The sequence below is a fragment of the Neofelis nebulosa genome, chromosome 3, assembly GCF_028018385.1.
Source record: "Neofelis nebulosa isolate mNeoNeb1 chromosome 3, mNeoNeb1.pri, whole genome shotgun sequence".
NCBI lineage: Eukaryota > Metazoa > Chordata > Mammalia > Carnivora > Felidae > Neofelis > Neofelis nebulosa.
The window spans coordinates 89,319,693-89,330,951 of record NC_080784.1 but is presented as its reverse complement, the minus strand read 5'-3'; positions in this window follow the sequence as shown (position 1 = coordinate 89,330,951).

Here is an 11,259-nt window from a genome sequence, read left to right as displayed (position 1 = left end):
GAGAGCACAAGCAGGATAGGGGCAGAGAGAGAGGGAGACACAGAATTGAAGCAGGCTCCAGGCTCCGAGCTGTCAGCACAGAGCCTGACGCGAGGCTCGAACTCACAAACTGTGAGATCGTGACCTGAGCCGAAGTCGGACGCTTAACCCACTGAGCCACCCAGTTGCCTCCATCCTGGTGTTCTGCAAGCCAGTAACTTTTTAAGTTCCTATTCCCATTGCTCTCCCCACCATCCCAGTTGGTTCTGCTTAAAGTTTAGTTCTGTTGTTTTGTTGATTTTTCTTTCTTTTTAAATAACTTTTTATGGGTGAGACATCACCATAGCTGTAACTTAGGATATTCCTCATTTCCTGTACTATACCCCATCAGACAGAAACAGATCCATGCTGCACATGAACGTGAAGATTCCGGTACCAGATCTGTCATATTCTGCCATATTCTTATTCTTCCCTCTACTCTGAATCACGTGACTCACCACCATCAGATTAATCTTCTTAAACTGTTTGCAAATACGGCTTATATTTTTACATTTTATGGGTACACAGTATGTATACACTCACCTACACATCCACCAATGCACAATAGACCGTATCTCTGTACGTATCTGTATAAGTGCAAAGAGTTAACTGATATAAAATTCACTGAATGTTAATTATAGTTGTTGTGAAGGGTAAATGTGGGGATTTTTTAAAAGAGAGCTTTTTAAAATTGCATCTGGATCGTTTTGCTCAATCTTCAGGTCACCACATAATTTATCATTCGACCTAAGCTTTGAGAGTGAAAGAGGGGCACTATTAAAATATATCCTGGGCACATAACATAAAAATAGGCTATCCTGAGCAAACAAGGATATGCCTTTGGCCCATTTAATCATCACGGTGGGTGATCTCCACCCACATTTTACACACAGAGAAACAAGTCAAAGGGGCTGACCGGCCCCACTTTACACAACACATAACTGGCAGGATTGGGTTTCCAATCCAGCCCCTGTGTTTTCACTTACTGCTTCTTGTAAACATCTCATTTGCCGGTTCTTGTCCCTATGGCCGAATGTGCTCTTGGCTCACTCTTTCAAGGAGCTGATGTAAGACTTCCTGTGGGCCTTTCTAGTGACACTTCCTTAACTTTGTGTAAAGGATGTCTGCACCTTTCTTATCTCCATTCGTAAATTATGTGTAGGCCACTTACTTCAAATACAACACTGAACCTTTCACTGTGTCTCAGTTAACTACTGCTGAGTAACAACTTACCCCAAAACCTAGCAAATTTAAGCAATAAATGCTTACCCTTCGTTTTCAAGAAAGGTAGCACAAGTCTGTAACTGAATAGGTTTCTCAGCCGGCCTTCTGGGGACCATGCTCCCTTTCATTTTGTACTATCCCCTCTTTCTGTTCATGTTTACAGTGTTTCTGCTGCTATAATTTTCCCAAGAACTTTGTGGTCTTTTGTCAGTCTCATTGCATTTACTCTGTCAGACAAAAGCCACATGCACAAATCCCTGAAGGGCATAGAGTTTTTATTTAATTTAGCAATGCTATACCCATATTGTTTCAGGAAGTATAAATACTTCTGTTTATGCATTTATGAATCCATTTTGCTATTCTGTTGGTTCCTCATTGACAAGCTAAAGAAACTTTGGAATCATTCTCACTCAACTTGCATAAGAACCAAGATTTTAGGGGCGCCTGGGTGGCTCAGTCGGTTAAGCGTCCGACTTCGGCTCAGGTCACGATCTCGCGGTTCGTGAGTTCAAGCCCCGCGTCAGGCTATATGCTGATGGCTCAGAGCCTGGAGCCTGTTTCAGATTCTGTGTCTCCCTCTCTCTCTGACCCTCTGCCATTCATGCTCTGTCTCTCTCTGTCTCAAAAATAAATAAACGTTAAAAGAAAATTAAAAAAAAAAGAACCAAGGTTTTAACTATTTTGAAAATGATACTTTCAGAATAGACTAAGTCAGAACACATAAGGTTTCTGTTAACATAAATTTTTATTGGTGATGGTGATGAGAGGACACGGTTTCCTTTTTATTTTGCAATTATGTTTTCATGAAGTAGACAGATGACATATAGGAATAAGTGTAAGTGGGACATGATATCCATCACCTCTATGATAAATAATCTGAGTTAAATCTGGCTGGCTAGGCAAGTTCTCTTTCTCTTCACAAAATCTTGTGAAATTCTTCAGTCGAAAAGAGTGGATGGGGGTGCCTGAGTGACTCAGTCAATTAAGTGTCCGGTCAGACTCTTGATTTCATCTCAGGTCATGATCTCAGGATTTGTGAGATCGAGTCCTGAGTCCAGCTCCCTGCTTCTAACAGCACAGAGCCTGCTGGGGATTCTCTCTCCCTCTCTGCCCCTCCCCTGTTTGCACACGCGCACTCTCTCCCTCTCTTTTTTCCCCCCTTCTCTCTCTTTCAAAATTAATAAATATTTTTAAGAAAAGAGTGGCTGGAAGAGTAGAACTGGCTTCTGCTGGAAACTTTAAATATTTAAATATCTTATTTATTGTAGTGTATCGTTGAGGGCTCAACTTTCCTTGTGAGGAATCAAAAGTAAATAAAAAAATATTTCTTTTGCTTTTAACAATTTAAAGTTCACAAGAAGGAGGAACTTTGTCATCTTAAACAAAGAGGAAACCGATTCAGTAATAAGTAGATGAAATAGCTAACTTATCTGGAGCGAGAGCTACTTAGAAATGAGAAATCAAACTTCATCACTGCCATACTGACCGAGACCCCCTCTAATTTCAGGTATTCAGAGCACAGAAAACTATAATAAACTTTGATTTTATGCTTTTTTAAAGTGATATCTGGAGGAAAAAAAAAAAAACACAAAACTGTCGGCTCGTTTTTATGGTCGATTCCGCGCACTGAAACGACTGTGGCTCTCAATCTCACTGACAAAGAATGATATTGAAAGACGTCACACGTTGAATTCATTTTGACAAACGGTAATTTGCTGAAACAGAAATCTCAATGAAAGAAAGCCTTCTGCAGAACCAGTTTCTTCTCCTAATTCTAAAATAGGGGGATGGCCGGGTGCCATCATTTAGAGTTCACATAACTTGTGTCCGTTTTATCGTCTGTTTTCTTGGAAACCTAGCCCAAAAACTTTACTTAGGAAATTCAAAAAAATGTAAACATACCAAGTGTTTTGACATCCTTTATGCCTGATTGCCCTTCAGTCATGTTCTAGCTCCTGAGTGTATACACCCTTTAATCCAGCGTAATAAATCATGAAATGATTTTTCTCAGCGAGACAAAAGAGACGTTACTTGAAATGCTGGCATGGCACTGCAATGGTGGGGGAGGCCGATGCAATTATCTAGAAGGCCTGTTTATTCCTCCTTCATTCCTCTCCACCTGAGGACAAAATTATTATTCAGCACAGTTAGCTCTAGCATTGCATCGAGAGTGAGATTAGAAAGTACTGATTTATAAGGAGAATTATAGCTAGAATAAGAAACTCAGATAAGCAAAATGGCTTAAGGGCCTTATTTTATTTTCTCTCTTTTTTGAAACTCCACCCTGGTCCTGGCTATCCATATTTAAGTTGCACGATAATTAATATGAAGGGTTTTTTTTACTATTTATGTCTATCTGTACTTCTACCCCAAATACATAACTTTGTATTCAATTGCTGTTTCATCTCTGAAGCAAGGGGATTCTAACATGTAGGCATATAAATCACGCTGGTGCATGATTAATGTGCCACAGAACATTAGGTCCCATGTCCTGGGAGGGAAATGAATAGCCTTTGAAGGGTACAATGTTCTCATAGTCTGTAGCAAATGGTGAGAGGGGGAAGTCCTTATCTGGTAGTTCTTACCTTCCCAGTATAAGGAAAGTGTACTGGGCTTCCCCTGACACACATGAATTCCAGTGTCTTTGATTTATTGTTTTAAATGTACAGCTACATCCATAGCCATAGGTTGGAATCCACAGAAGCAGAATGATAGACAAATCTCGCTTCTGTATGTCCCCCACTGCACTCAACGTTCTTGGACCTTTCTTGTCTTCTAGGCCACATGGTTTGAGATGCAGAATAACTTAGTTAGCAAAGCAGTGCCATGTCACCAAAAGGACGATTTTGCATTGAAAAATCGAGGTATTTTGTATTGTCCTTAATGCAATCTGTTGAAAGAGACAGACGGTACAGCAGGTGTAGGGGGTCATACAATAGACACACGCAGACTTCCTCTGCATACCAATTACAACACAAAATGCCAAAAAGCAAAAGAATAGATGGGCAAGGGTTTAATACGCCTGAGCATTTTAGAAATTATAGTAATTTAATCCTGGTAAGCAGGAAGCTGTATCAGTCCATTGTACTACACTTTAGCAAAGTAATAACTATGTGAGCCATTCCATTCTCCAGACAAATCATATTTCCTCTAGTATATCTTTTAATCCTTTTGATAAGATTATCCCCAAATTCTTTGAAGTTTGTTCTTTTTTAAAGAGGATCTGGATTAATGGCATGGATCGCTTTCCTCAAGTAGGCCCACTACCCTCCCACAAAGGGAGGGACAAATTTGAAACATTCTTTAAAGGTTTATTGTAACTAATCTACTTAAATTATTCAGAAATACCCATAATTACATAGTGACATTTTAAAACAGATATAGTGTACGTTATAACTTTACAGTACCTTGGTGAAATCTATAGTTATATCTTCCATTGTATTTCAAACCTATTCAACTTTTCTATCAAGAGCTACATAAAAGCTATTACATTTGAGCTATTTTTTAAATGTACATTGATAACACAAGATTTTTAAAAACGATTTACTTGCAATAAAAACACTGTAAAATGTCACTAGATGTACTATAAATTTCACTTATAAGTTATTATAGTTTTCAGGTTATATGCAAACAGTAACTTCAGTGCCTATATCTGAAGCTTATTAATAAACACCCACTAGGGTGTCATGGCTATTCTTTAGTAAATATGAAGGGTGAGATCTGAAATACGAAAACCACTGAATTTAGAATAAATGGATCTTAGACATCTTTGGGTCCAACCTCCTGAATCTGAACAAAGTTTAAAATGGCAAAGGCATAGCCTATTGAAGTATCACTCATTTTTAGCAAATTCAGCTGTGGAAACAAAGGTAAACACCCTCGCTTTCTTAAAATAATGGACACTTATGTGGCAAGTCATTTTGATATAACAGGCATGCCATTCATGTTTTGATCTGATAGCCGGTATGCTGATTCATACTTCCCAGGGACTAATCCAAATGACACTGCATCACATACTTATCTAAATGACAGGCATCCTGAATCACCTTGTTTGCACGCAAAGAAACCTGGACTTAAGAGATTTACCAACATGAGCTAGTGTTGACATTATTCAATCTAGAGGGTAGGAAGCTATGAATGATGAGCAAACTGATCTTGTATTTTGTCTTGTTAACTCTGAAGTATCAAGGCAAGTTATCAGGAGTCTTAGTTGCATTAAGGCCTGTAAGTCTTTAAAAAGAATTTTTTTAATGTTTATTTTTGAAGGAGAGAGAGACAAAGTAAGAGCAGGGGAGGGACAGAGGGAGAGGGAGACACAGAATGTGAAGCAGGCTCCAGTCTCTGAGCTGTCAGCACAGAGCCCGACGCAGGGCTCGAACTCACAAACCGTGAGATCATGACCTGAGCCTAAGTCGGCCGCTTAACCAACTGAGCCACCCAGGCGCCCCGAGGCCTGTAAGTCTTATAATGAGAATGGGAGTGGGGAAACTAAAACCCACCGGGATGTTAAAACTGAGGATGGGACTCAAATCCTGAAGTTAGGATTCTGTGGTAAAAGGGGATTAAAACTTTTTTAGTCCTTCAGAAAGAAGCTCTAAGGCTATAGGAAATTTTCCCACAGTTAGGCAGAAGTGGAAAGAAACTAGAAAGATCTGGAAGAAGGTAAAATAAGGAATATTGGTTGAGGGTCTACCACGTGTCAGATATAATGCCAGATTGTGTACATTAAAATATGTCCTTGACTCCTCACGAAAATCCCATGAGGTAGGTACTTTTAGCTGATTGTGGGAGTTTAAGTTCCCTCGGGAATGCCACACATGGAATAGAAGTTCAACATATATTTATGAGCAGGTAGGAGAGATTTCTACTCCAAACCCAATAGAGCCCAAAGCGGCTCTTCCTACAGAACAGTGATGAAGTGCACAGTTTCTAGAGCCAGACTAACTGGGTCCAATGCTGGCTTACCAGCTGCATGACGGTGAAGTAGCCCCCTCTGAGCCTTAGTTTCCTTGTCTGTAAGATGGAACTGATAGAGCTGGGGAGAAAGGTAAATGATGTAATGTGTGCACAAATCCTGCACTGTGCCAGGCACACAGCAAGATCTCAGTCCGCAGCTCTTGCTAGCATAATAAATCCCACCAGCAGAGGGCGCAATACACCTGTGAAAGCGGGGTTCTAAAGAGTCACAGAGGCCCCAACACCTCAAGACGGCCAAAAAGGCTACATGGTAGAAAAACACTATTTCCTCTAGGAGAAAAAATTACTATGGCTCTCAGAAAAGAGTTTGAATATTGGACCAAAAAAACCAGAACAAGATAATGGAAACTACAGAAACCAGAATTCAAACACGGTTGCTTGAGCAGGCCGGCACTCCGTGACAGTGGGACCCCGACAGCTGCAACGTGAACAGGCTGGGAGGGCCTGCCTGACGGTCTATTCAGCTTATTCCCAAACTTCCCTGTGTGGAGGGTGAGCGAAAGGCTGGAGGAGGTGGGCAAATAATAATGATAATAACTATCATGAGCTTTGCAATCTTTACAAAACGTGTATGAGTTCCAAGAAAACTGAGACACAAGGTAGTTAGGTAACCTTCCCAAGGTCTCAAAGTTAAAAGCCAGTGAAAGCCAAAATTCTTACTCCTTGCCTGTTTCTGTAGAAAAGTCTGCAACAATCCAAGCATATCTAGGACCACAGGTCCCAGAGGGTTTTGTTTGTTTGTTTGTTTGTTTCTTTTTTGTTTTTTTTTTCTTTTTTTTAATCACTCATCTAGCCCCCCCCCCCCCCCCCATCCTAGGTTACAGATGCTCTAAGTCCCAATGAAAGAGCATCTTGGTCACCACAGGACTTGGTCCTGTGTATGCGTAAGGGAGAGCAAGAAAACACGGGAACCCACAAACATGAGCTGGAGCCCACGAAGACAAAGAGAAACCTGTGAGCTGTTGCCTTGGAACTTGGTAGAGCTACAGAAGCTGGGACCTAGGAGCCAGCGAAGCTGAATTAGCTTCCAGAGAAAGGCGGAACAGCTGCAGGTCTAGCTGGGATCTCACAACCACGAGGTGAATCTGCAAATAAATACCAAATGGCTGTTGCTATATTTCTGCCCTCCTAATGCCCCAGAAGAATCCCTCATGTGGCCCACCCTAATCAGAGACGTGAAGGAAAGGGAGTTCTGGGAAATGTAGTTCAGCCTCGCCAAAAGTGACACAATGCAAAGCAGCCATAGTCAACTGCTTTCCAATTTGCCAAGCTTACACATCTTTAAACAATATTTAATCTCCAAATAAAGATAAGAACAAAGTGACACCTCTGCCTAACAAGATAGGATATCCCAGGTGCTATCAAAAGCAAGCTAACCTGGAGATACATGTCCAGAAAGCTGGTATGAGGAGCTCCGCAGACTGGCTTCCCAGGAAAAGTAACAATAATGGGTAAATAAATAAATAGATAAATAAATAAAATAGTTAAGGGGCGCCTGGGTGGCTCAGTTGGTTGGGTGTCCGACTTTGGCTCAGGTCATGATCTCACAGTTTGTAAGTTTGAGCCCCGCGTTGAGCTCTGTGCTGACAGCTCAGAGCCTGGAACCTACTTCGATCTGTGTCTCCTTCTCTCTCTGCCCCTCCCCCACTCATGCTCTGTCTCAAAGAAAATAAACATTTTTAAAAAATATTAAAAAAAAATAGTTAAGTCTCAGAAAGTGTCCTAAAGACATAAATCGAATGAAGAAATCTTTATTCAAGAAAATCTATTACCTCTTAGTAAGAACCTCAAGTCTGTGGCACCACAGCCATGATCTTATCCCCATTACGGCTCAGCTAATGGAAGATCCACTCCAACGGGGTGTGACCAAGAAGAGAGTGCACCCTTGTCCCTGAGCTCAAGGGCTGTGTATCTCCCCCACGAGGGGTAAGCCTAGTATTTCCCACCCCCCACAGCCTATACTCCTAGGACTCTGGCTCTAGCTCAGGCACAGCAGGCTGAGAATACTGGGGTCTCCATCGTCCTTAACCCAGCTCATTTGATAAGCAAGGCCTCCAAACTAGGAGAGGCATGCCCCCAAAACTAGAAATTACAAACCCTGTCCAGTGTCCTGCCCATAACAAAGAAGATCACACCAAGAAAAGTAGGTCACTGTCCCAGCTCTAGAACAGTGGCTCTGAGTTTTGCACAGGGAAGAGGTAGGACATGAGAACAGAGCACATTGAGGGTCTCTCCAAAGGATGTGATTTTACAGAGTATGGGAAGATTTAAGACTAAGGGACCTCTTAAGAACAAGGGAGATTTTAGTGGTAACCAATTAATAGGAAGCTGATAGCTTTATCAGAGCCAGAAGCTAAGCTATAGGACACCTAATTTATCATTAAAACAAAACAAAACAAAACAAAACAAAACATGGAAAGTAGTAACAAGATGTTCTATAATTCTACAGATGGTAGTTTTGGCAGAAACACTGAGGACATCTAAAGCGAAACCATATCCAAAGTGTCTATTCCAGTAAGAACAAAACACCGCCCCATCTATTATGCAAGCAGTCCTGAGCAATCAGTCTGCCAACATATAGCTTGTTGACACCCCAGGGGAATGGGGACATATCAGGGTTCAGTGTTGATCTCATTTGCTGACAGATTGAACACTCAGTGACTGCAGTCACACTGGCCTTGGTGAATAGAAAAACATACATAACCTTTACACTGCCACCATGGCCACTTTGTTTATGAGCCCATTAGACAACAGGGTAGGAGGCTGACTAGTGTCCACCAAATAAATCTTTCCATCCAGATTATTAAAATCCTTCTGTTGAGGTCACCATTTGATAAATGTTCACATAGGACACAAACATCTCCATTCTATGCCCATTCAACCAAATGGCTAAAAAATTAGCCACAGTCTATGATTTGCTGTCAGCCCATACTATTTGGCCATCTCTTCTTTCAAACTAAATAAACCACGAGGTAAAAACCCCTGAAGTCCTACCCACTGGAAGAGTTTCCCTTTACCACTCTCGGTGGAGGCCTTTCCAAAGTGGGGTGGCAGTGCTGTAGGCATGCGTGGATAGTTTGTGCATTTTCCTTCCTCAGGCAATTAACCGATCACAGAAACCTCTGCAAGAAGGCTTAAATATAAGATGAGAAAGAGAAGACAATCTGTCAGAAGTAAGGGCCCCTTGGCCAACTTTCTCATGCAACTTTCTTGTGCCTCCAGGACTTGGTTACATTTTATTATGGTGTCCTCGTGTGCACGGCTGACTTTATGGATGGTGTGCCATACCATCCATATGGTATGAACAGCCAGTTCATAAAGGACAGCTTACTTAGGTCACATGATAACTTAGCAGGTCATGGTCAGGTGCTCAGTTTCTTCTAAGGTCCAGTTGCAAGCCAGAAGCTGTTCTTAAAGACTATAGACTTTTGTTTTGTTTTGTTTTGTTTTTACAGCGAATGACCTGGCTTTGCTCCAAAATCCTAAGTACTGTGTTGTAGGTCACTTTTAGCCAACCAAATAGCCTCCCTACCTGTCACGGACACTTCAAGCATCATCAGATTTGCTGATTCAAATGGTCCACATGGCAGAGCGGCTTGCACAGCCGTTGGACCTGTTGTGGGGTATTGTCTTGTCTGGGCACCACTCAAAATGGCAACTCATTGGGTCACTCAATGAATGGGTCAGAGTGACATACACAAGTGAATTGTATATTGTGTTTGAAATCCAGAAATGCCTCTCTGAGTATGATCCCTTCTTAGTGGTTGAACGGGTCACATGCAGGGACTTGTGCTTCCCATTGTATGGCCCCCACGCAACTGGATACCTAGAAACCACGCTAGTAGACCATTTCATGTTTGTGGGATTTATTTCTCACCATCCGGCATTCAATGATCTTACCAACATCTGGAGTAGTCGCTACTTCCCGCACACCGGGCCGCAGCAGAATCATATAATCAGCGTAATAGAAGAACAGATTATTCTGTGGGAGGAAGCTGATCAAAATCCATGGGGCAAAGATCGTAGCATAAGACTGGAGAGTTCATAGAGCCCTGCAGCAGGAGAGCGGAAGTCCGCTGCTTGCCTAGCCAGCTACAATTACCCGACTTCTTGCAGTTTGTGTGCAGATCAGCGGCTGTCTACCAGGTAGCAGTTAAACCACAAATGCTACAACTTTCAAGTCCTCAATGGTGCCACTAATGTCTGTAATCCTCCCAGGAATGTGGTTTGCTATTTTTGTAGATAGACACAGATCCTGTGAATTCTCTCACTTCACAGAGCAGGATCCAGTCTCTGAGGATGTCATCTATTTCAATCACACATTTCAGGACTGGATAAAATGACCACAGGGTAGGTTTGGAGACCCACTCGGCCCACCGTATGAGAACCTAAACGAAAATCCATTGATCACCTAATGTCCATAAGCTCCTCCTCTGACCAGTGGACCACAGCGACACTTTGGATTTCTAGGAATTAATGTGACTTCAGATACCGTATCCAGTATCCATAAACATGGTCAAAAACCCTGGTCAATGACTGCAGGTACCACTGAGGAAGGCTGGGAGGGTGATTGACATTATACTTTGTGACAGTGTAGCAAGATCTTTCCTCAAATAGACCCAATCTTCCCTTTATTCGAAGGGTTCTAGGTCTGTAAACTAGCTCAAGTATGGGAAAGAATTAAGAGGCTGCAACCCTGTTTTCATGAATCAAATTCACCAGATTTAGAGCTTCCCTGCTCATTTAAAATAAGACTTCATTACTATATATAGTTGATTCCATTATTCATAGTAGTTATGTTCTATAAAGTCACCACAGACACTGAATGAGCAAATACTGAACCACTGCTCCTAAGGAAAATACAGAGTTAGATTCTTGTCAGCCTCTGGTTACACTTTCATCAGGCAGTCAGTATAAAGCCTTATTTTATATGTTTCTGGTTAAAGATACCTTATTTAGTATATATCGTTTATTCATTAACACTGAGCTCGTGGCCAAAAGCATCGTAACTCATGCCTGAACAAAACAGCAAAGGGTTGC